Source organism: Castor canadensis, chromosome 9, assembly GCF_047511655.1.
Source record: "Castor canadensis chromosome 9, mCasCan1.hap1v2, whole genome shotgun sequence".
Classification (NCBI taxonomy): Eukaryota; Metazoa; Chordata; class Mammalia; order Rodentia; family Castoridae; genus Castor; species Castor canadensis.
In genome coordinates this window covers 77,831,634-77,855,974 of record NC_133394.1, presented here as the reverse complement: position 1 = coordinate 77,855,974, position 24,341 = coordinate 77,831,634, and the positions used below count along the sequence as shown (strand labels likewise).

The 24,341-nt window shown below is 35.3% G+C and overlaps 1 long non-coding RNA gene across 1 annotated transcript in view; it reads right to left on the bottom strand.

Annotated features, from left to right (window-relative positions):
- Nucleotides 1-3,021: 3,021 nt before the first annotated feature.
- LOC141410750 (uncharacterized) overlaps nucleotides 3,022-24,341 on the bottom strand; it is a 64,009-nt gene continuing 42,689 nt past the window's right edge. Inside the window, exons 3-4 of the long non-coding RNA XR_012435537.1 lie at nucleotides 22,780-22,896; nucleotides 3,022-3,416 (exon numbers count right to left, since the gene is read on the bottom strand). This is a non-coding gene — a long non-coding RNA (uncharacterized lncRNA). The remainder of the gene's footprint in view (nucleotides 3,417-22,779; nucleotides 22,897-24,341) is intronic.

Below are 24,341 nucleotides of genomic sequence, written 5' to 3'. Positions count from 1 at the left end.
TCCTTCACGATGTTCTAAAACTTAGGCTTGTTCATTTAATTACCTCCTTTATCTGTTTCCAATTATAGAAGAATTTCTGTATTACTAGAAATGTTGCTCTATATCAGATCTTAAAAAATGCCTAATGCACATTTCAGATATGGGAAAACTCACATGGTCAACCTTCCTGCCTACGTACAATCAGCAAATCATTAATGAAGTCAAAAAAGGAAACAAAAGCCACAAATGAGCTTCTGAAATGGCATCGCATGTCCTTTTTTTTGGCTGGATTTGGGGCTTGAACTCAGGGCTTCACACTCACCACTTGAGGCACAACTCCAGGACATTTTGGCTCTGGTTATTTTAAAGATGTGTTCTTGTGAACTATTTGTCTAGGCTGGCCTTAAACCACAATCCTCCAGATCTCAGCCTCCAAAGTAGCTAGGATTATAGATGTGAGCCACCAGGCTCCAGCCACATGTACTTTTAAACATTAGCTGTGTTCTTTTTTGTAAACTTTCTATCTTTATCATTCCAGTAGCCTAGTATATCTCTCCTGCACAGAGTGTGTTGGATGATAAAGGACATACAGCTCCTGGAGGGCTGTAGTGTTACAGAAGACCTACTGTTTTATATGTGCCTTAAGTATTAGCACCAGTGGGAAATCTGTGTTATACTGGCTTAATAAATAACTAAATAATTTCCTGCTTCAGATTTTTTAGTACTTTTAATTATTCTACCTTTTAGAGACGGTAATACATTCAAATATTAAATATTTGAAAGGTACAACACAGCATACAATGCACAAGATTTCCGTCTTTCCTTCTTTAGTGACCAAATTCACAGACTCAAAGGCCATCTATTTACAGTCAGTTTATATATATTAAAATATGCATGTGCCTCAATTGTTTCCTCTTTACACAAATGAAAGCAAATTTAATATTCTCTTCTTACCTTTAAGTTTCCACCTAAAATATGTACTTTATTCTTTCTAAAATTTGCTTGATACTTATTGTATTTAATAGATGGAGACTAAGGTAGTTCAAGAATTCCTATTATGATGCATTTACCTTATTTGCAATCATTTGCTAATACCAGCAATGCAGGAATGACTATACTGACCAGGAGCTTCTTCGTACATTAGTAATTGTCTGTACCATGAACACATAGAAGTGGAATTTCTGGGCTGATGTAGATAGCATCTCTTGACTTTCTTAGATACTCAGAAATTGACCTTCAAGCTTGCACAAATCAGTCCCCCAGTCAGCAAAGCACTGGATTCCTGGTACCTCACATCCTTGTGTTATCAAATGTTGTGATTAATCTGGATCAATCTAATAGGTCCAAGCAGATTTAAAAATTCTATCGGTTTTAGCATGAGTTAAAGACATTTTTCTTTATTTAAGGGCAACTCACGTGAACTATGTATTCATACCCTTGCCCATTTTTCTTTTTTTTTGTAAACATTTTTATTAGCATATATTAGTTTTACAGGGGAGAGGGAGTCAATTCTGACATTTTTATAGATGCATAATGTACTACCTGGATTAGAGTCACTCCCTCCATCATTGTCCCTCATCCCTTAAAACAAATTCAGTAGGTTTCATTGTTCTATTTTCATGAAGTATATAGAGTACTTCAACTTTATTTATTCTTCTTTACTCTCTAGTTCACCCTGCACCCTCTCTCTAAGATGACCCACAGCAGGACCTGTTTCGACATTCCTGTCATTCATTTTTAATTGTATGCTGGTTGTTTGACGGGTGTCACTGTAGAAGATATCATGCTTCAATCAGGTTAACCTACTCTATTACTTTCTCCTTCTCCCCATTCAGCTAAGTTTCGACAGCATTCAGTGTGTTTTTTTTGTGCTCTCTTCACACTCAAAATCCTTCACTCTATTATTCTCTTTTCCTCTCCTGCCTCCCCTCTCAAATAGTCCTATTATTACAAATGTGTTCTCCCTACATATATGTTATATAATCACATATGTATTTATGATTTATGTGTGCATTTACCTTTTAGGTCTAGCTTCCACATATGAGAGAAAATGTGACCTTTGTCTTTCTGAACCTGGCTTACTTCACTTAAGGATCTCCTTCTTTCCATTTACCTACAAACAACATAATTTCATTCTTCTTTATGTCTAAATAATACTTTGTTGTGTATGTATGCTTACTACATTGTCTTTATCCATTCATCTTGGCTGTTTCCATAGCTTGGCTATGACAAATAGTGGTGCAATAAACATGGGTGTGCAAGTGCCTCTATTGTATCCTGACTTGCAATGCCCAAGAGTGTTATCTCTGGACTGTATTATAGTTCTCTTTTTTAGTTTTTTGAGGAAACTCCATACTGCTTGCCACAGGGGCTGCACTAATTTGCATTCTCACCAACAGTGGATTAATGTTCTGTCCCCACAACCTCACCAACGTTTGTTGTTATTCTATTGCTATTGGATAGTCATACTATTACTCAATGATTTTTAGGAATTATTAGTATGAAAATATCATTTTGTCTAAGACATAATTTTATGATACTAATAGTTTAAGATAAACCATTGCAGTTATTTAACTAAGTGTATAGCTTTCATTTGTGAGTTTTTGTGATATATTGTAGATGGAAAGCTTTCCTGAAACTTTCATTTTAAAAAAAAAACTGTTTTCTTGCAGTATTTTATGGTTTCTCTTTTACTCTTAAATTTTGGTGCATTTGTTCATGGTCATCTTCTAGAACAGGATTTTGTTTTTAGTCATAAAATGTTCTTTTTATCCATCGATCAATAATTATAATGTTATTTACTTAGTAGATTCCTCCCCCAACCCCCTGCAAACAAAATGCAAAACCAAGGCTTCTGTGTGTTGCTATGAAAAATAACTCTGTAGTGAAACTTCTCAATTTAAAAGTTAAAGGAGTAACCAAAAAAAAAAAAACCCAAATCGAAACTTGTGTAAATGCAAAATAACAACAAGCAGAGGTGACAGCAACAATATCAATCAGCCAACCCAATTCAGCACAAAAATAAATAAATCCATTTTATTATTGAAGACTGCAACCTGCCATGAAGACAACAATTGCCATTCAGTCATTCAACATCTATTTTTTGAGCAACTACTTTGTGCTTGATGCTATCTTAATATTGAGGTTAAACACAAGCAGGACAAAGCCTTCTGCCATGGAGCTTACAGTTAGTGGGGATGGTCACATGTCAGAAGTGCCCAGCAATGTGGCACACAAATACAAAGAAAACCTGGAGATAGAGGGAGAAACTGACAGAAATACTAGGTAGCAGTGTGTGCACCACTCCGTCCTTAGCGGGAAACTCTAGCATAGAGCATGGCTTTGTAGGCAAACCAACCAGGTTTGGATTTGTGACTCCAGTGTGCTATCTTTATGATGTTCAGCATGAAAACCTCTTCAATCCTTAATTTTCTCACCTGTAAATCAGAAATGATAAAAATATTACTATGTATTAAATGCTTCAAAAAGCACTGGACAGACAGAAATGCTCAGTAGATGTTAGTCGATAACTTATTTTCTTACTAATTTTATATCTAATAACTATATACATGAACTCTACAAAATTGATGCATTTGGAATTTTGGAAATGGTGCTGAGAGTGCTGGAGAGACTCAAATTTGATTTTTTCACATGCCTAACTCAATTGTATAGAAACATATGCTGAATATTTTCTTCCCTATTCTGTGGAATTTTTAATGTGCTGTTGAATCTCATCAGTTAACATTTTCCTTTCCTTTTATTTTTGTCCATCAATCTGTTAGCTTCATGAAAGGAATTTTTCCTTTCATGAAGGAAATACTGGAAATACTTGATTGTTTTGTATCCTTTATATGTTTGAAAGAATTCTCATAAAATTCTCTAGGTCATATTATATTGGGGAGGTAATTTATTTATTTCTTTCATAAGTCGTTAGATCGTGGTCTTAGATCTCAATAGGTCTGTTTTGTTCATTTATACTTTATTGGAAGTATGCAAGCTTTCAAATATATTTCCACAATATTTGGCAAAAAATACTGTGGAATATTTTTTATTATTGTTTTCGTGTAATAATTGATTACTTGCCTATTCTGAGTTCTTATTTTGTATCTTATCTTCTTTATTGGCTTGATTAGATTAACTATTTGCTTAATAGATTTATCTTTTTCATTTTCCGAATCTAAACCAAGCTTACATTTGGAGGCTACTTAAAACGCTAAACATTGATCTACCATTTGATCCAGCAATACCACTCTTGGGGATATACCCAAAAGACTGTTACTCCAGAGGCACCTGCACATCCATGTTTATTGCGGCACTTTTCACAATAGCCAAGTTATGGAAACAGCCAAGATGCCCCACCACTGATGAATGGATTAAGAAAATGTGGTATTTATTCACAATGGAATTTTATGCAGCCATGAAGAAGAATGAAATGTTATCATTCGCTGGTAAATGGATGGAATTGGAGAACGTCATTCTGAGTGAGGTTAGCCTGGCCCAAAAGACCAAAATTCGTATGTTCTCCCTCATATGTGGACATTAGATCAAGGGCAAACACAACAATGGGATTCTACTTTGAACACATGATAAAAGCGAGAGCACACAAGGGAGGTGTGAGGATAGGTAAGACACCTAAAAAACTAGCTACCATTTGTTGCCCTTAACGCAGAGAAACTAAAGCAGATACCTTAAAAGCAACTGAGGCCAATAGGAAAAGGGGACCAGGAACTAGAGAAAGGGTTAGATCAAAAAGAATTAACCTAGAAGGTAACACACACGCCCAGGAAATCAATGTGAGTCAATGCCCTGTATAGCTATCCTTATCTCAACCAGCAAAAACTCTTGTTTCTTCCTATTATTGCCTATACTCTCTCTTCAACAAAATTAGAGATAAGGGCAAAATAGTTTATGCTGGGTATTAAGGGAGTAGGAGGGAGAGGGAGGGGGCGGAGTGGGTGGTAAGGGAGGGGGTGGGGGCAGGGGGGAGAAATGATCCAAGCCTTGTATACACATATGAATAATAAAACAATAAAAAAAAGTAAATAAAAATAAATTAAGCTTACATTTATTTGAGTTGAATGGTTTTTCTTTTATCTTTCTAATTCATCAGTTTCTTTACTGTTCATTACCGTAAACTTTTTTATCTATTTGATTTTTTCTCACCTGTTTACTTTCACTTTTTCATTACCTGTGAATAATTGATTGTGAATTATTAATAGGTATTTATCTAGTAAATTATCACTTGAACATCACTTTACTTGTATATATTCTTTATGGCCTAGAGTGCCTTCCTGCCATTAGTTTCTAAGTTTTTTGTCATTTTCATTTTGATTCCATCTTTGGCTTAGGTGAGATTTTGTTATTAACTTTCAGTTTTGTTGATTTGTAATCATAATGCTTTAATACATATTTTTTCTTGTTCCCTTTGTGGTTAATTTGTAAATGATGACTAGGTGAAGCAAAGGGGACTTTTATATCAGTGAAACTATTCTGTATTATACTGTAATGGTGATTGTGACATTATTTATAACACTTTTTCTTAAAACTTAATTTATGATCACTTTTCATTAATCTGTTGCATTTATAATGAGCACTTAAAATAAAATTGGGTTTTCCTATTGTACTTTTCATATACCTCAACTACATGTACACATAGTGTTCTCTGTTCCTCCTCATTCTGTATCCATTGATCTGTTATGAACTTAGATGAACTGAGACAATAGGACTGCTGTCCCTACTTGCATTTCCTGTAAGCTTTGCACAAAATGTTTTGACAAAAAACACTTGGTAACGTGTTCATGGTTCTGTTCTGGGGCAAAGGTAGTGAGCTGCTGGCTGGGGATTGCACAGCATACTACTGTAGAAATCATGCCAGTTCTGTCCGCTCTTTCACCATTTCCAGATCTGTTTGATGTTAAGCTCATGATCCTACTTTGTTCTTATTTGATTGAATTGTCCCTTCTCATGATTTCTTCTCAATGTGCATGTCTTCTTGTTAAATTTTCTTCTTGAAAATAGTTAATAATTGAATTTTCTTAATAATTATGTTAAAATGTTCTTAGTATATTTCTATTGCTGTAACAGAGTACCTGACCCTGGTAAAATTATAAAGGATAAAACATTTTGTTTTGGCAAGTGGTTTGTAGGATAGAAGGTCCAAAATCAGGTGGCAGCCTCTGGAAAGGAGATTCTGCTGCTTCAACTCATGGTGGGGAGCAGAAGAAAAAAAGGATCACAGGCAGAAGAGAGAAAGGAGCCAGCCTCATAGAACAGCTAACCCATTTCATGAGATAGACTATATTCTTTTGAGCTGTCTTGAACATTTCTTTTCTTGTGACATTAACCTGGGCACCACTCACTCCAGCTGAATAATGCTAAATAAGCTGGGTTAAGCATCCCGTGGGTCTGTCTAATCAGAGGGCTCTTGTGCTCCTGCACCTATCAACTACCATGCTGCAGTGCTGAAAATCATGTGTCAAGGTGCTTAATCAAAACATTTTGGTTTTCTTTTGATAAATGTTGCTAATATTCCTTAGAGTGATTTTGTCACCCAACCCTTTACAAAACAGTCCCTATTTAATTTCTTTCAAATTTCCTCAGAGAAGCTATTCTGGGCTACACAGGGAAACTGTGTCTCAAAAAGAAATTCTAGAGAGACTATCTTCTCCTTCTGCATTAGAGAGAAACTTTTGCTTCATTTGTGTCTTGTGGTTTATTTCAGCAGACTAAAGTTAGAAATGAAATTTAAAAAATTTTAATGTGTGTTATTAATATTTATATGTGCCAAGAAACATTTGATTGTATATTTTATAAGAAGATGGGTAAATAAGTACAGTTAAGCTGAACTGAGAGTTTTTTGCTTGATTTACACATATCATTAACTCAGCTCTTTCCTTTCCCTTTCAGCTAACAAATGTCAATGTAGACATGAATTGTTTAGCAATAAAATTACAAAAATGACATTTAATGTTACATTAGATTTTATTGAAATTGAAATCATGTAAAGGTGATAATGCAATTATTAACCTGAACATTTTCTGAAAAGTAGAAACAGTCATTCTTTTTTCTGGTTTTCAGTTTATGTGTTGTTCCTTCCAATTTTTTGGAAGGTCAGGTATCACTTTCCACACTAGTCCTTCTACAAACAGGAAGGCACCTTTGATAAAATTTTCTTTATATTCTGGCTTTCTGTTTTTCTTTATGCAGATCAGTACTTGGTCATAAAATAAGTCTTTAAAGATATCACCAGCCAAGCTACTTTCCAATGTATGTTTTGAATTTTGAGTTTTGTAAAAATACAATTGCTAATGTGACAGAACCTACTATTACAAATTACTATTGTAATTTCCTTTCATAATAAGTGATGAAAAGAGCTACAAATCTGAATGAGAAAATTTGAATAAGGTACTTTATAGATAAGTGAAATGTGGATTTCAGGCTTAATTTTTCCTTTAATAATGTGTACATTTTGAAACAAGTTTTGGATTGTGCTTTAGTTTGTTTTTATTTTGGCAGTTCTGATGCTTGAACTCAGAGCCTTCTACCTGCTAGGCAGGAGCTCTACCACTCGAGCTACTCCTCCAGCCTGTTTTACTTTGGTTATTTTTGAGATAGGGTATAGCAGTTATGCCATGGCTGGCCTGGACTACAATCTTCCTATTTATACTTCCCAAATAGCTTGGGTGATGGGAGGTACCGCTATACCCACTCTTTGATTGACATGGGATCCCACAATGTTTTTGCCTGTGCTGGCCTCAAACCAATACCCTCCTGATGTCTGCCTCATGAGTAGCTCGCATTATAGGTTTGAGCCACTGTACCCAACTTGTGCAAGTTTTTATAAAAATCCAAATTAAGAAAACCCAAATGATTGAAAGCAAAACTGGTACTAACTATAAGTAGTGCATAAAGAGCACATGTAAAAAAAACTAAAGGAATTTAATATATGATTAAAATGTTATTTAAAGTATAGCTCAATTCATGTGTTACTGAAATTGTATAGCCATATAGAATAAAGTAGCATGAGACAAAATATTAATTTCTTAATTTAGAGGCAAAAATATTGGAAAATAGTAAATGTTGAATAACTCAATGAAAATATGGGAAAAGTATGTGATCAGGCTATTTGTATAGTATGAACTGTAAATGGCCAGTCCATGTGTTGACATGTAAATGGTTGGTAAGAATATTTAAGGTTTCTAGTGAAAGGAATTCCAAATTTTAGATAAGTTGTCTTCTGTCTGCCAGATTCTTAGATTTTAATGAGTGATATATTCCCTAAAACAGATGCAGACATGATGAGCAGATATGCTAGTGTGCTGTTGCTAGATGTATTCACATTTTCCTGGAGTTGCTAAGCAGTGTGTACCCAAATGTTGAATGCATAGGTCAAATGATTATAGGAAGATGCTTAGAAAAACTTGCCCTAAGGAGTTAATTGTGACAGTTTGAAAATACATAAACACACACATATACATTTATATAAACATGCATATAGTTTCCCAGTGTTACGTAAATATACTGTTCAATAGTTACTGATATGCATATTTCTTAAGGTGTTTTTCAGGTCTCTTTTCTAGGAAACCTTCTGAAATGTAGTATGTGTATTGTTCCTGAAGAATAGTCTGGAGGCTGAAGAATACAGAACATGTTCCAATCAATATAATAAACTATTTTAAAAATTGTTAGATTTTGGTTGACTATACTTTTTACCTTGGTTAAATTTTAAAATCTATTACAAAGATACTGAATATTTACATGAAAAAATTGCCTAAAATGCATGGCATTTTAAATATTCAATCTCTTTCTAAGAATCTTTAAATCTTCAGTTTAGAAATTTTTCTCTTAAAGTATTTTATTTATGTGACTACATATAAAAATGTTTTCTAATTATTATTTTTAAAGCAAATAAGAAAGGGAAAGTTAAAAATCAGAATTAAATAGTTTAATTCTGAGAAAATGCAGAGGAATGGAGACGACTGCAAAGCATGGAAACAGGTTCAGCAAAAATGGTGAGGTCTTACTCTTAATTCAGTTGTTAGGCCTCATGAGTGTTCCGTTTATCATTTTGCTTTATAATTTACATACCTATTGCACAGATTTTTATTTGTGTTAACATTTTTGGAAGCAAATTCAAACTGAAAAGAATCCTACAAGTATAAGCCTGTAAGTATTAATGACACCATTTGAGTAGTCATAAATATGTAATTCTATGCAATGCTAATTGAATAATAACTCAGATTACAATGTTAATTAGTGACCAGAATGAAAAAATACAAATCTGATGGTTAGATTTGTTTAAACTTGCTTAACTACTTTCTCAGTGGATTAATAGTGGCTGTACATGACAATACTCAGTAAGAAAAAAATTCAAACTTTCTATAGGATATTATATGATTAGCACTCTTAATGATACTCTTTAATTCTTCAAGTGGAAAGAACTTAGCATAATTGAGCACTAGTTAGGATAATGTGTCATTGAAACATCTTGTTTGTACTACTGCTAATTAGCACCAATATCCAGAAACATCCTTTAGCTAGGATCTTTGCCCCAGAAAACAAGAAAAGATAGATCTAAGAGTAGAATCCAAAATTTGAATTCTATTTGGACATTCGGATCACCTTTAATAGTGATCATCCTACTACCTCCAATAGAGCTTGCTAAGATTCTAAGTTCTTTGAATCAAAGTCTATGAAGATCTTTTTTGTTTAATCATCTGAGTTATTCTACATTTTCACAGCTTTTGTAAACTACATATTTACCTCTCCAGACTGAATAAAAATGAAAGTGAAACCACATATATTTCATTTTTAAAAAGTGGCCCAGAATTCCACTTTCTATCTGATCCAGATAATCGCCCCACTTCCTCCTCTTCTTCACTGGCTTCTTGCCTCCCACCTTGGTAGCCAGTGTTGCTAATAAAGTGTGCTTTATTTGCTGTCACAGTCTCTACCATTCTCAAAGGTGGCATGTTTTCTCCTTAATTCTGCACAACCAAAGGCTTATTATTTTTAATATTTCTGCAGGTTTGGAGAGAGAGGATAACTTTACAAGGTATAAAATGAGAGTGTCAAACTCATTTTACCTGAAAATCTGCAGTTTTAACTTCTGAACCACATTTTCTCCTTAGTGATCATTAGGACAAATGACTAAGAGTGAAGGTATGATCTGAGCTTAGAGACTTTGTAGAAAGTGGTCCAAGAGACACACTTCTTGAATTTCTGTAATCCATTTGCTTAAAAATCTTCCTACGTCTTTTTCATATAGGAGAAGTATATGACCTCCTTAAAAGAAGTGGCAAGTTCCTGCCATGAGGACCAAAAGGGTCAGCCCTGCTTGCTGTCTGATGAAGAAGCATACATACTCTTAACAGCTGATAGAGAGGAACTCTAGCTTTTGAACTTCATTCTAGGGCTGATGGTATTATTTCTATTCCATGTATCAAAGCTTACAAAAATGATATAACTCTTCTCTTAAATAGCAGTATTGTTAACTTATGCCTTTTACCTAACTCTCTATATATATTACAAAAAAAAAAAGGATTTAGAATCATTGCATGTTTGACAGCTGGAAATGCTCTTGGGAGTCCTTTATGCCACAACTTTTACCTAAATGTATAAGAAAATTGTATCTAGAGAGATGTGTTTGCCAAAGTCACACAGTAGCAAAGTGTTTGGGCTTTGGGGCATTTTTTTCTGTGTACTAATAATTTACTTTTAACACTTCACAGTTCCAAGACAGTTACAAAGAACTTTCAAATTTATCTTCTTAACCATTTATACATTACTAGCTATTACAAAAACATGTGATTATTATATTATATACATGTATCTACCTCCAAAACTTATGACATGTGCAATGCATTTTCAAGGATAATCAACATTCCCATCTGTACTGCTTTGCAATTGAGTTGTTTTGAAGTGTAATGTGACTTTTTTGGTGGTACTGGGGTTTGAACTCAGTGCCTCACACTTATTTAGTGAGTCATGAGTTCTACCACTTGAGCCACTCCATCAGCCCTGTAATGTCACTTTTGAAATAAGTAAATAAATCTCTTATATCCTTGTTCATTTCATAAGTTGGAAAATTGTTTTAAAGTTTAGAACTCCCCTTTGAACTGTGATGATGTCTAAGTGAGTGAAGATTAAATTGCAGTATTAAAAACTGTAAGTGGTTTCAGATCCCTGGAGGCTAAATCATGGGTTGGCGGTTGCAGATGGCTGTAAGGATTTGAAGACTATTAAGGGGTTTTTGTTGTTCTCAAGTACAACGATATTAGTCACTTTCTTATACTATTTCCTTCACAGCTCTCTTTCTTCCTGTAAGAATTTTATGGACCTAGATGGAAAATAGACAAGACTTATTTATCCAGGTTATTTTATATTTTTAAGTGATCAGTATTTTCCATCTCTTTGATATGAACTCAACAAAAGTACATTTTTAAAAACAGTAAGCATGAATAAAAGGATCTATTGTTCAGCTTTTCCAGTCTCTATATTCAGTAAGGCATTATCTGTAAGTGCTATACCTTAACTCAGTAAATATATTTTATCCCATCAAGCTCTGTGCTGCTCTAAAGAATGCTACAACAATGGAATCTCCCTTTAGCTGTAAGCCTCTGCTCAGTGTTGGATCAGATAGGGAAAGGATTTACATGCAGTTTCTTTAAGCTTTCTTGTCATTGTAGGTTTCAAAATGACCTAGGTATCACAGAGGGAGGACTGTGCATTTTATTTTCCTGTAGGTATTTTAAGAGAACCAGTATTTTACTGCCTTACTTGGTTATGGTGAGAATGGAATGGAAGGATTTTTGTTTTCATTCACCACCTATAGTTTTGTTACCATTTACAGTACCTAAAGCAATAGTGTGCATACCAAATTGAATAGTGAGGCCTCTAATGTTACAATCCACAAACAGGTGAATCTCACCTAGGTAATTGGGTTTTTTTAATCTTTCTTATTTCCACTATAAGCATTTAGCAGTATAAGTTTTCTACTAAATCTGCTGAGTTACTTCCCAAAACTCGTGATATGTTGTGTTTTCATTATGACTCCAATTTCCTTTATAATTTCATATTTGACCTCTGCTCAAATTTGACTATAAGGTATGTGAATATAAGACATATGTTTTTCTCAAATTATGTTTTTAGTTCAACTTTTAATCCTTATTTTTGCTTTAATTTTTATTAATTTGTAATTCAATTTTGTTTGGGAATAGAATACCTCTAAATTCTGAGAGACTTGTTTTTTTCCCCCAGAATATGGTCTGTCTTGGTAACATAGGCATTTGAAAACAATGTATATTTTAAAATTTTGGATATAGATAGAAGTGGAATATGAATATTTTTATTCATATTTTATCTAGTTCTATCAATCACCAAGAGAGAAATATTAAAATATCCTGCTTTGATGGTGGACTTTTCTCTATAATTTTGTCTATTTTTGTTCAATAAGTGTTGACACTATTATTAGGTAAATACTCAGGCTTTTTTCCTCATGACGTTTTTCTTTTTATTATATATAGAACAATCCATCTTTATTTCTGAGAATACATTCGGTCTCAGAGTCTATTGTACTAGAACAAAACAGTGACTAGAGTTTGCTTTTTTTTTTTGCTTTGTATACTTCTATTTTCAGTTCATAGGTATTTTGTAGTAAGATTTAGCTTTTCTTTATTTTAAAGAGATATATGTCATTTGTTGACCTTTTTGAGTGCTTAGACTATTACAATTTAATATAGTGTTTGATATATTAAGATTTAGATCTAATGCATCATTATTTATGCTTGTCTCCCTGCTATACCTAATTTTGCTTCTGTCTTTTGTACTGTATATTTTATTGTTTCATTCAATTTAATGCATTGGCTTTCAGACTTTACACCATCATACTTTGTTTTTAGTGGTTGTACTGTGGATTAAGAAATGCATATCTAAACTTTCATAGTCTACTAAATGTGCAATGCAGAAACTTGTCAATTTACAAGCACATCCCTCATTGGTTTTTATGTTATGGGTTTATATATGCTAGATAATATATATTGAAAATCACACAAGAGGTGTAAATGTTTTTTTTTTTTTCATTTTTCTTTTATTATTCATATGTGCATACAAGGCTTGGTTCATTTCTCCCCCCTGCCCCCACCCCCTCCCTTACCACCCAATCCACCCCCTCCCGCTCCCCCCCTCAATACCCAGCAGAAACTATTTTGCCCTTATCTCTAATTTTGTTGTAGAGAGAGTATAAGCAATAATAGGAAGGAACAAGGGGTTTTGCTGGTTGAGATAAGGATAGCTATACAGGGCATTGACTCACATTGATTTCCTGTGTGTGGGTGTTACCTTCTAGGTTAATTCTTTTTGATCTAACCTTTTCTCTAGTTCCTGGTCCCCTTTTCCTATTGGCCTCAGTTGCTTTAAGGTATCTGTTTTAGTTTCTCTGCGTTAAGGGCAACAAATGCTAGCTAGTTTTTTAGGTGTCTTACCTATCCTCACCCCTCCCTTGTGTGCTCTCGCTTTTATCATGTGCTCATAGTCCAATCCCCTTGTTGTGTTTGCCCTTGATCTAATGTCCACATATGAGGGAGAACATACGATTTTTGGTCTTTTGAGCCAGGCTAACCTCACACAGAATGATGTTCTCCAATTCCATCCATTTACCAGCGAATGATAACATTTCGTTCTTCTTCATGGCTGCATAAAATTCCATTGTGTATAGATACCACATTTTCTTAATCCATTCGTCAGTGCTGGGACATCTTGGCTGTTTCCATAACTTGGCTATTGTGAATAGTGCCGCAATAAACATGGATGTGCAGGTGCCTCTGGAGTAACAGTCTTTTGGGTATATCCCCAAGAGTGGTATTGCTGGATCAAATGGTAGATCGATGTCCATCTTTTTAAGTAGCCTCCAAATTTTTTTCCAGAGTGGTTGTACTAGTCTACATTCCCACCAACAGTGTAAAAGGGTTCCTTTTTCCCCGCATCCTCGCCAACACCTGTTGTTGGTGGTGTTGCTGATGATGGCTATTCTAACAGGGGTGAGGTGGAATCTTAGTGTGGTTTTAATTTGCATTTCCTTTATTGCTAGAGATGGTGAGCATTTTTTCATGTGTTTTCTGGCCATTTGAATTTCTTCTTTTGAGAAAGTTCTGTTTAGTTCACATGCCCATTTCTTTATTGGTTCATTAGTTTTGGGAGAATTTAGTTTTTTAAGTTCCCTGTATATTCTGGTTATCAGTCCTTTGTCTGATGTATAATTGGCAAATATTTTCTCCCACTCTGTGGGTGTTCTCTTCAGTTTAGAGACCATTTCTTTTGATGAACAGAAGCTTTTTAGTTTTATGAGGTCCCATTTATCTATGCTATCTCTTAGTTGCTGTGCTCCTGGGGTTTCATTGAGAAAGTTTTTACCTATACCTACTAACTCCAGAGTATTTCCTACTCTTTCTTGTATCAACTTAAGAGTTTGGGGTCTGATATTAAGATCCTTGATCCATTTTGAGTTAATCTTGGTATAGGGTGATATACATGGATCTAGTTTCAGTTTTTTGCAGACTGCTAACCAGTTTTCCCAGCAGTTTTTGTTGAAGAGGCTGCTATTTCTCCATCGTATATTTTTAGCTCCTTTGTCAAAGATAAGTTGCTCATAGTTGTGTGGCTTCATATCTGGATCCTCTATTCTGTTCCACTGGTCTTCATGTCTGTTTTTGTGCCAGTACCATGCTGTTTTTATTGTTATTGCTTTGTAATATAGTTTGAAGTCAGGTATTGTGATACCTCCTGCATTGTTCTTTTGACTGAGTATTGCCTTGGCTATTCGTGGCCTCTTGTGTTTCCATATAAATTTCACAGTAGATTTTTCAATCTCTTTAATGAATGTCATTGGAATTTTGATGGGAATTGCATTAAACATGTAGATTACTTTGGGGAGTATCGACATTTTTACTATGATTCTACCAATCCATGAGCATGGGAGATCTCTCCACTTTCTATAGTCTTCCTCAATCTCTTTCTTCAGAAGTGTATAGTTTTCCTTGTAGAGGTCTTTCACATCTTTTGTTAGGTTTACACCTAGGTATTTGATTTTTTTTGAGGCTATTGTAAATGGAATTGTTTTCATACATTCTTTTTCAGTTTGCTCATTGTTAGTGTATAGAAATGCTAATGATTTTTCTATGTTGATTTTATATCCTGCTACTTTGCTATAGCTATTGATGATGTCTAGAAGCTTCTGAGTAGAGTTTTTTGGGTCTTTAAGGTATAGGATCATGTCGTCTGCAAATAGGGATATTTTGACAGTTTCTTTACCTATTTGTATTCCTTTTATTCCTTCTTCTTGCCTAATTGCTCTGGCTAGGAATTCCAGTACTATGTTGAATAGGAGTGGAGATAGTGGGCATCCTTGTCTGGTTCCTGATTTTAGAGGGAACGGTTTTAATTTTTCTCCGTTAAGTATAATGCTGGCTGTAGGTTTGTCATATATAGCTTTTATAATGTTGAGGAACTTTCCTTCTATTCCTAGTTTTCTTAGAGCTTTTATCATGAAATGATGTTGGATCTTATCAAAGGCTTTTTCTGCGTCTATTGAGATGATCAAGTGGTTTTTGTCTTTGCTTCTGTTAATGTGGTTTATTACGTTTATTGATTTTCGTATGTTGAACCACCCCTGCATCCCTGGGATGAAGCCTACCTGGTCGTGGTGGATAATCTTTTTGATGTGTTGCTGAATTCGATTTGCCATTATTTTGTTGAGGATTTTTGCATCAATGTTCATTAAGGAGATTGGCCTATAGTTCTCCTTTTTGGAGGTGTCTTTGCCTGGTTTTGGGATAAGTGTAATAGTGGCTTCATAAAATGTGTTTGGCAGTTTTCCTTCCCTTTCTATTTCATGGAACAGTTTAAGGAGGGTTGGTATCAGTTCTTCTTTAAAGGTCTGATAGAGTTCAGCAGAGAATCCATCAGGTCCTGGACTTTTCTTTTTGGGGAGACTCTTGATTGCTGCTTCAATTTCATTTTGTGTTATAGGTCTATTCAGGTGATTAATTTCCTCTTGGTTCAGTTTTGGATGATCATATGTATCTAGAAATCTGTCCATTTCTTTTAGATTTTCAAATTTATTTGAATATAGGTTCTCAAAGTAGTCTCTGATGATTTCCTGGATTTCCATGGTGTTTGTTGTTATCTCCCCTTTTGCATTCCTGATTCTACTAATTTGGGTTTTTTCTCTCCTCATTTTAGTCAGGTTTGCCAGGGGTCTATCGATCTTGTTTATTTTTTCAAAAAACCAACTTTTTGTTTCATTAATTCTTTGTATGGTTTTTTTGGTTTCTATTTCGTTGATTTCAGCTCTTATTTTTATTATTTCTCTCCTTCTATTTGTTTTGGGATTTGCTTGTTCTTGTTTTTCTAGGAGTTTGAGATGTATCATTAGGTCATTGATTTGGGATCTTTCAATCTTTTTAATATATGCACTCATGGCTATAAACTTTCCTCTCAAGACTGCCTTAGCTGTGTCCCATAGGTTCCGGTAGGTTGTGTTTTCATTTTCATTGACTTCTAGGAACTTTTTAATTTCCTCTTTTATTGCATCGATGATCCATTCTTCATTAAGTAATGAGTTATTTAGTTTCCAGCTGTTTGCATGTTTTTTGTCTTTACTTTTGTTGTTGAGTTCTACTTTTACTGCATTGTGGTCAGATAGTATGCACGGTATTATTTCTATTTTCTTATATTTGCTGAGGCTTGCTTTGTGCCCTAGGATATGATCTATTTTGGAGAAGGTTCCATGGGCTGCTGAGAAGAATGTATATTGTGTAGAGGTTGGATGAAATGTTCTATAGACATCTACTAGGTCCACTTGATCTATTGCATATTTTAGATCTTGGATTTCTTTATTGAGTTTTTGTTTGGATGACCTATCTATTGATGATAATGGAGCGTTAAAGTCTCCCACAACCACAGTGTTGGCGTTTATATATGCTTTTAGGTCTTTTAGGGTATGTTTGATGAAATTGGGTGTGTTGACATTGGGTGCGTACAGATTGATGATTATTATTTCCTTTTGGTCTATTTCCCCTTTTATTAGTATGGAATGTCCTTCTTTGTCTCGTTTGATCAATGTAGGTTTGAAGTCTACTTTGTCAGAGATAAGTATTGCTACTCCTGCTTGTTTTCGGGGGCCATTAGCTTGGTAAATCTTCTTCCAGCCTTTCATCCTAAGCATATGCTTATTTCTGTCAGTGAGATGAGTCTCCTGTAAGCAACAAATTGTTGGATCTTCTTTTTTAATCCATTTTGTCAAACGGTGTCTTTTGATGGGTGAATTAAGTCCATTGACATTAAGTGTTAGTACTGATAGGTATGTGGTGATTCCTGCCATTTAGTTATCTTAGTTGTTTGAAGGTTTGATTGTGTGTACCTAACTTGATGTTACTCTCTACTGTCTTGCTTTTTCTTATCCTGTGGTTTGGTGCTGCCTGCCTTTTCATGGTTAAGTTGGGTGTCACTTTCTGTGTGCAGGATCCCTTGCAGAATCTTTTGTAATGGTGGCTTTGTGGTCACATATTGTTTTAGTTTCTGCTTATCATGGAAGACTTTTATTGCTCCATCTATTTTGAATGATAGCTTTGCTGGGTAGAGTATCCTGGGGTTGAAGTTATTTTCATTCAGTGCCCGGAAGATCTCACCCCACGCTCTTCTTGCTTTTAATGTTTCTGTTGAGAAGTCTGCTGTGATTTTGATGGGTTTACCTTTGTATGTTACTTGTTTTTTTCTCTCTTGCAGCCTTCAATATTCTTTCCTTAGTTTCTGAACTTGTTGTTTTAATGATGATATGTCGTGGAGTAGTTCTATTTTGATCTGGTCTGTTTGGTGTCCTGGAGGCCTCTTGCATTTGTATGGGAATATCTTTCTCTAGATTTGGGAAATTTTCCATTATTATTTTGTTGAATATATTACGCATTCCCTTCGCTTGCACCTCTTCTCCTTCTTCGATGCCCATGATTCTCAAGTTTGGTCTTTTGATGGAGTCGGTGAGTTCTTGCATTTTCTTTTCACAGGTCTTGAGTTGTTTAATTAATAGTTCTTCGGTTTTTCCTTTAATTACCATTTCATCTTCAAGTTCTGAGATTCTGTCTTCTGTTTGTTCTATTCTGCTGGATTGGCTTTCCGTTTTGTTTTGCAGTTCTGTTTCGTTCTTTTTTCTGAGGTTTTCCATATCCTGGCTGTTTTCTTCTTTATTGTTGTCTATTTTTGTCCTGAGTTCATTTATCCATTTATTCATCATGTTCTCTCTTTCACTTTGGTGTTTATACAGTGCTTCTATGGTTTCCTTTATTTCTTCTTTTGCTTTTTCAAATTCTCTATTTTTATTGTCTTGGAATTTCTTGAGTGTCTCCTGTACATTTTGGTTGACCCTATCCAGTATCATCTCTATAAAATTCTCATTGAGTACTTGTAGTATGTCTTCTTTTAAATTATTCTTGTAGGCTTCATTGGGTCCTTTGGCATAGTTTATCTTCATTTTGTTGGAGTCTGGCTCTGAGTTTCTGTTCTCTTCATTCCCCTCTGGTTCCTGTACTAATTTTTTGCTGTGGGGAAACTGGTTTCCTTGTTTTTTCTGTCTTCCTGTCATTGTCCTTGGTGTTGTTACTGTCCCTGTACTGTGTGTAATTAAGTATTTTCTAGCTTGTAATAATAACAATGGTAATATTGAGAACGGAAGAGTGAGCTGAGATGGAAAGCAAGAAGTTAAAGAAAAGGGGAAAACAAATATACAGACAAGAGGGAGAAAGCAGAACAAGGTATCAGACAAGAGAGTTTCAAAGGTATAAACAGGGAGTGTTAGTGTACTAATCGACAGTAAGCTGAACAGACAATAGAGAGACAGAGAGAGGATTGAAAATCAAAGATAAAAAAAATAAAAAATAAGTATATGAAAGTAATATCTATTTATAAAAATGAATTAAAATAAAATGGAAAATAGGAAATTAAAAAAAAAAAAAAACCAAAAAACTTCCAAGTTTATATGCAATGCAATTTCAGTCTTAATAATTTGGATGTCCGTCTTAATCTCCAGTCCTGGAGTTGGTGCCTCAGATGTTGTTCTGTAGTTGTCTCATCAAAGGGGATGCATAAAGTAGAACAAAACTACACTCACACACACACAGAAGAAAAAATAAAAAAAAAAAGCCCCACCAAGTGTCCCCAGTTCAAATGCAATAGTTTCAGTAAGTTTTTCGGCTTGCAGGTGTAATTCGGTTGTTCTCTCATCAAAGGTAGGGAGAAAAAGAAAAAAAAGCGTCTGGAGGCAGTTCTGAGAGTGGTATCTGCAACTGTGGCTTGCCTGCCTGCTGCTCTCAGCCTGTAGCTGGCGGCGTTATTTATGCAGATCTCTGGGGTGAGCTAGCACTCACCTGGTCCCACAGGCTTTGTTTGCTCAGAGTTCTCCTGTGCGGGGGAGGGGGGCCTCTGCCACAGGCTTTTCCCTTTCCAAGCACTGGGAAAGGCGACACTGCCCCGCGTTGTCAGGCCTGCGTGTTTATTTACAGTTCACGTGGGAAGTGGGTCTTCCCTCCTCTCACAAGCGTCCCCGCTCCTGGTTGCTGGCGCGCCCTGCTCCCGCCAGAGCCTCTCCGGCCCGCCCGGCTCGTTTCTTTACAGTCCCGGGAAGGATTCCCTTCCCCCAATCTTCAGCGCTCAGGGCGCCCCACCCTCTTTCCAGCGTGTCTTAACTGTTCTTATTGCTTAGTACTCAGTTTCTCTTTTTTTCCCGGGTGGAGGTCAGTCTGTCCAGGGGGCTATGCTGCTCTGGCCCAGGCTTGTCTGTGGGGGAACCGCGGTACCGCGAAGCTCACCTGGTCCGCGTCTTCCCAAGCCGTATGGGCGCCGGCCACTGGCGGCCCCGGGGGCCTCCTCGGTTCTCCGTTTAACGTGAAGTGGAGATTCTCTGCGCCAGCTGGAGGTCTGGAGGAGTCAAAGTTATGCCTTTTCTCGGTGATTATGCCTGCAAAGTGTGTCTCCAGCGTCTCTCCAAGATTTCACTATAGGAGGGTCGCTTTCTGCTTCCTACCTCTAGCCGCCATCTTGGAATCTCTCTTCAAGAGGTGTAAATGTTGAACATATTTTTAATTTATGCAAAAAGTGTCTTTTATATTTACCCTCTTCTTTCATTTTTGAAAAATCAAGTTTTTTTCAGTATCATTTCCCTTCAGACCAAAAAAAATCTTCCTTTAGTATTTCTTGTAAGTCTAGACCTATGAGTAATAAGTATTCTATACTTTCTTTTAGGTGAAAATGTCAAGATTTTTCATTCATTGCTTATTTTTCTATTGGGGAAAAGTTCTTTTCATTTATTGCTTTACACATACTCTCCCTTGTCCTCTAGCTTCTGTGACTTCATAGGACAAGTTCACATTAAAACTTGATTGTCCCTCTACCTGTAAGGTACAGCTTTCCTCAGCTGCTTTCAAATCTTATGGAAAGTTATTAATATAAATGAATTGTACGAAGGAGGAGGTGTTTCACTGTGATACTTACTTACATAGATGTTCTGTACTTTGATCCAGTTTGCACCATCTTAACCTCTCTCCTCCTGTACACTTCCTTTTAACAGTTTTCAGTGGGTTTCATTGTGCTACTTTCATATATATATGAAATGTACTTTGATCTTAAAACCTTTTTTAATCTTTGATTTTTACCAACTTAATTATTATACATTTATAAAGGTATAATTTTCTTTATCTTGCTTAGGTTGCTGAGGTTCTTGAATCTGTACATTTCTGTGTTTTCTAAGTTTGGGAAAATTATATCCACTACTTATTCACATATATATTTTTGTCTCAATCTCTTTATCCTCTTCTGGGATCTTAATGACACATGTGTTGGATATTTTTTATATATTCCCATAGATTCTTCAGACTCTGTTCACTTTTTCTTTTTATTCTTCCAATAAGTAGAACTGTGTTGAGTCCTTTTACATTTGTTAAGTCTTTCTTTTTTCATTTGTAATCTACTGTTAAGCTCACGCACTGAGTTTTTTCAGTTGTATGTTTCAGTTTTAAATTTTTGACTTGGTTCATTTTTATAGTACACTGAAAAGTTCAGATTTTCAAATATAATTTTACTTCATCTATTAAACATAGTTTTAGAACTTTGTTTAAATTTAAAGAATTAAGTCCATTTGATAATTTCAACATCATAGTTATCTTGGTTTGGCAATTACTGATGACTTTTCCATGAGAAACTGTTACATTTTGCATTTGCACATTTAGTAATTTTGAATTATATCTGAATATTGTGAAATATTATGTTGTGTAGACTTTGAACCCTGTTTTACTACTTTGGAGGATGCTGATGGTCTTGCTCTGGACCCAAACTGGATTTCTGCAATCATAAATTCTGTCAAGGTCATAAATTCAGAATTGCTTTCTGTGTACCATGATTTTAAATCTCTGCTCAGTTCTCTAAGTTTTAGCTATGCTGATGTGAATCTGTTGTATGTATGAATAATATCCAATTAGGAGAGTTTTGTGGGAACAAAACAGAATTAGGGGAAAAGTCTTCTCTGGCTCTTTCCTGTCCAGGAATCCCTCAGAAGACTCCTTTTCTGCTTTGTCTGACAACCAGATATGGACTCCTCTTGAGGTTCTATCCCCAGGCTGCTCATGCCATTTTGCATCTGTCTCTCCCAGTCCCCTCTCAACTGGGGCAAAGTCTTGAGAAGAAACAGAAAATCAGGACCCTTGCTTTCATGAAGGTGGCTTCTCTGGCTTTGACATCTTTCTAGAGTTTTTGTTTTCTGTCAGTGTTCCTTGATAGCTGCACTTGCTTTTTGTTGTAGTTCTAATCAGCAGAAGTCAAGATCAGATGTCCCTGCATGGCATACAGTGAAACTGAATGCAGGAACTTGTTCTTGATGAGTGCAGTTGATGAAGAGACACAGCAAGTGTGTTTAACAATAAAATGAAGCTGTGAAGTACTTACTGTGTAACTTACAGGTATCTTTTTGTATTAATAACTACTAGCTGAATATTGTTGCTTCATCTTATATCTGCATTACTATAAACCAATTTGGAGCATTAAATAAGCCAGAATGTATTATTGTAAATGATCATCTCATAATAATACAAGACTTTTATTTTTAAATCTAGGTGAAATAAGAGATGCTAAGAATATTCTCTTAATGCTTAATGTTTACAGTTGATACACCAGTTACTTCTCCAATAACCATACCTGCTTCTTTTACCAACTCTAATTTTTTCTGGGCATTTTTTTTAAATCCAAGTGCTAAATTGTGATTGGCTTAAATAAATAGTGATAACAATGATTAAGATTATTATAGACTTACACAAGAGACCAGATCGAAAATACAGAATTATTAATCCCCAAAGAAAAATGAAAACAAACTTCAGTTCCATAATTTTTCCACATTTATCAAGACTTCTTTGTTAAAAATATGATATACTCTGTTTACCAATAGATAATCCTTTTTCAATTTAAATACTGATTAATCCCTAAAATTGTATTTATGTTATTTTCCTTCCTTCTTACTATTAAGAAAAAAATTTTAAACATTTTGCCTAAAATGCCTCAATCTACATTGGTGAATTTTGTTTTTTTGTATTATTACTCTTTTGGTGGTATACGGTTTGAATTCAGGGCTTCACACTTACTAGAGAAGTACTGTCATTTGCTCCATGCCCCCAAACCCTTTTTGCTTTAACTATGTTTCAGATAGGGTCTTGCACTTTCTGTCTAGGCCAGCCTTGGGCTGCAATTCTCCTACTTATTCTTCACACTTACCTAGGATTACAGGTGTGTGCCACCATATCTGGCTTGTTCTTTGAGTTAGGGTCTCACTGACTTCATTGCTCCTGCTGGCCTGGAACTGCAATCTTCCTCTCTCCACCTCCCAAATACCTGGTGAATTTTAAAGCATGTAGTAAAAATGTATCATTCCTATGTGTTTACAAAGTCAAATTCTTGTCAAGTCCAGGGACTGAATGATGTTTTATGCTGGATATATTCTTTTTTTTTGCCCCATTTACATTTACTTTCACTCTTCTCCATGATCCAGCCTGGATTATATCACAGCATTCCCAGGACTTCTGTCTTCTATCTTCCATTTGAACTGGTCAGTATTTCCCACTGACCTTAACTGAAGATCAGAGCTCATGGATGAATTAGGTCAAGCTTTTTACCGCCCCCCCCCCCCCCATTTTCTTTCTGGAAGGATTTGTCCTATAAAATAATTACATAAAATGTATACTTAGCCGTGAAACACTAGTAGGTTGATGAATGTGTTATGTCAAGAGGCAGAAAGTGGGCCCCAGGTAGGGCAGAGAAAAACAACTATCCAACAAATCTATTTGGAAATAGAAAAATCACTGACAGTTATAAGCAACTGTGAGGATTTGGGTATGGTTGTAGCTTAAAATTCACGTCACAGATGAGCGAGATCTCACATACTCATTCATGGGAATGTTTGCATTTATTTCTAATGGCTCGATCCATCTAAGGACAGCAGAGAAGTAGTGGAGTTCTCGTGAGCTTGGTGAGAAAGCCCACTGAAACAGAAATGTGCTGGGAGTGAGAATGCCTTGTGAACTACTGGAAAAACTATGAGGCAGATGCTGAGGACCTAAGCAGGTTAGCAGCCATGGAGACCCATATTTTCTTCATGTTCTCTCATAATATGAACAAAATCTGTATTATATTATAACCAAGAAAATGCATATAAACATTACTTAGACATTCTAAAAGCTTATTTTGGGCTGAACTCTCGTAAGAAATTAAGGAACAAAAAAGGCATTTTTTCTTTCTCTATAAGTGAAATATGTTCAGATAGTATCATGATCACATAGATTATCAATATATTTTTGCAATGAGAAAATGTCATGAAAAAAGAGAATTACTAGGATACAGTGTGTCCTTGATAATCTTATCTCTGATTGGCTCTAAAATATTAAATATAGCTGTCCAAGCAAATGAGACATAAACCTTATTACAAATGGTGTAGTCAATTAGTTTTATTTGCTCTAAAGCTTCATCAGATAATCACATGGCTTATTTACCACTTTACAATTAACTGTGGACCATGAACAACTCTAAGGAATGCTACATTATTTCAGAGAATCGGCAAATGGGAAAGGAGATTCCTGCAAAAACAGCACTTACAGAAGAAGATGATGACAAGCACAAAGAGACAAAACTAAATGCCAGAGCAATGATGGTGCTGTGTAAATATTTGTATATATTTGGGAAAGGGAGAACTTTAGGTAGGAAGGTAAGTTCAAACCTGTGGAATTTATTGATAGGTCAGTTAACATGAGAACTAAAAATATGCCACTGGAGATACATTTTTT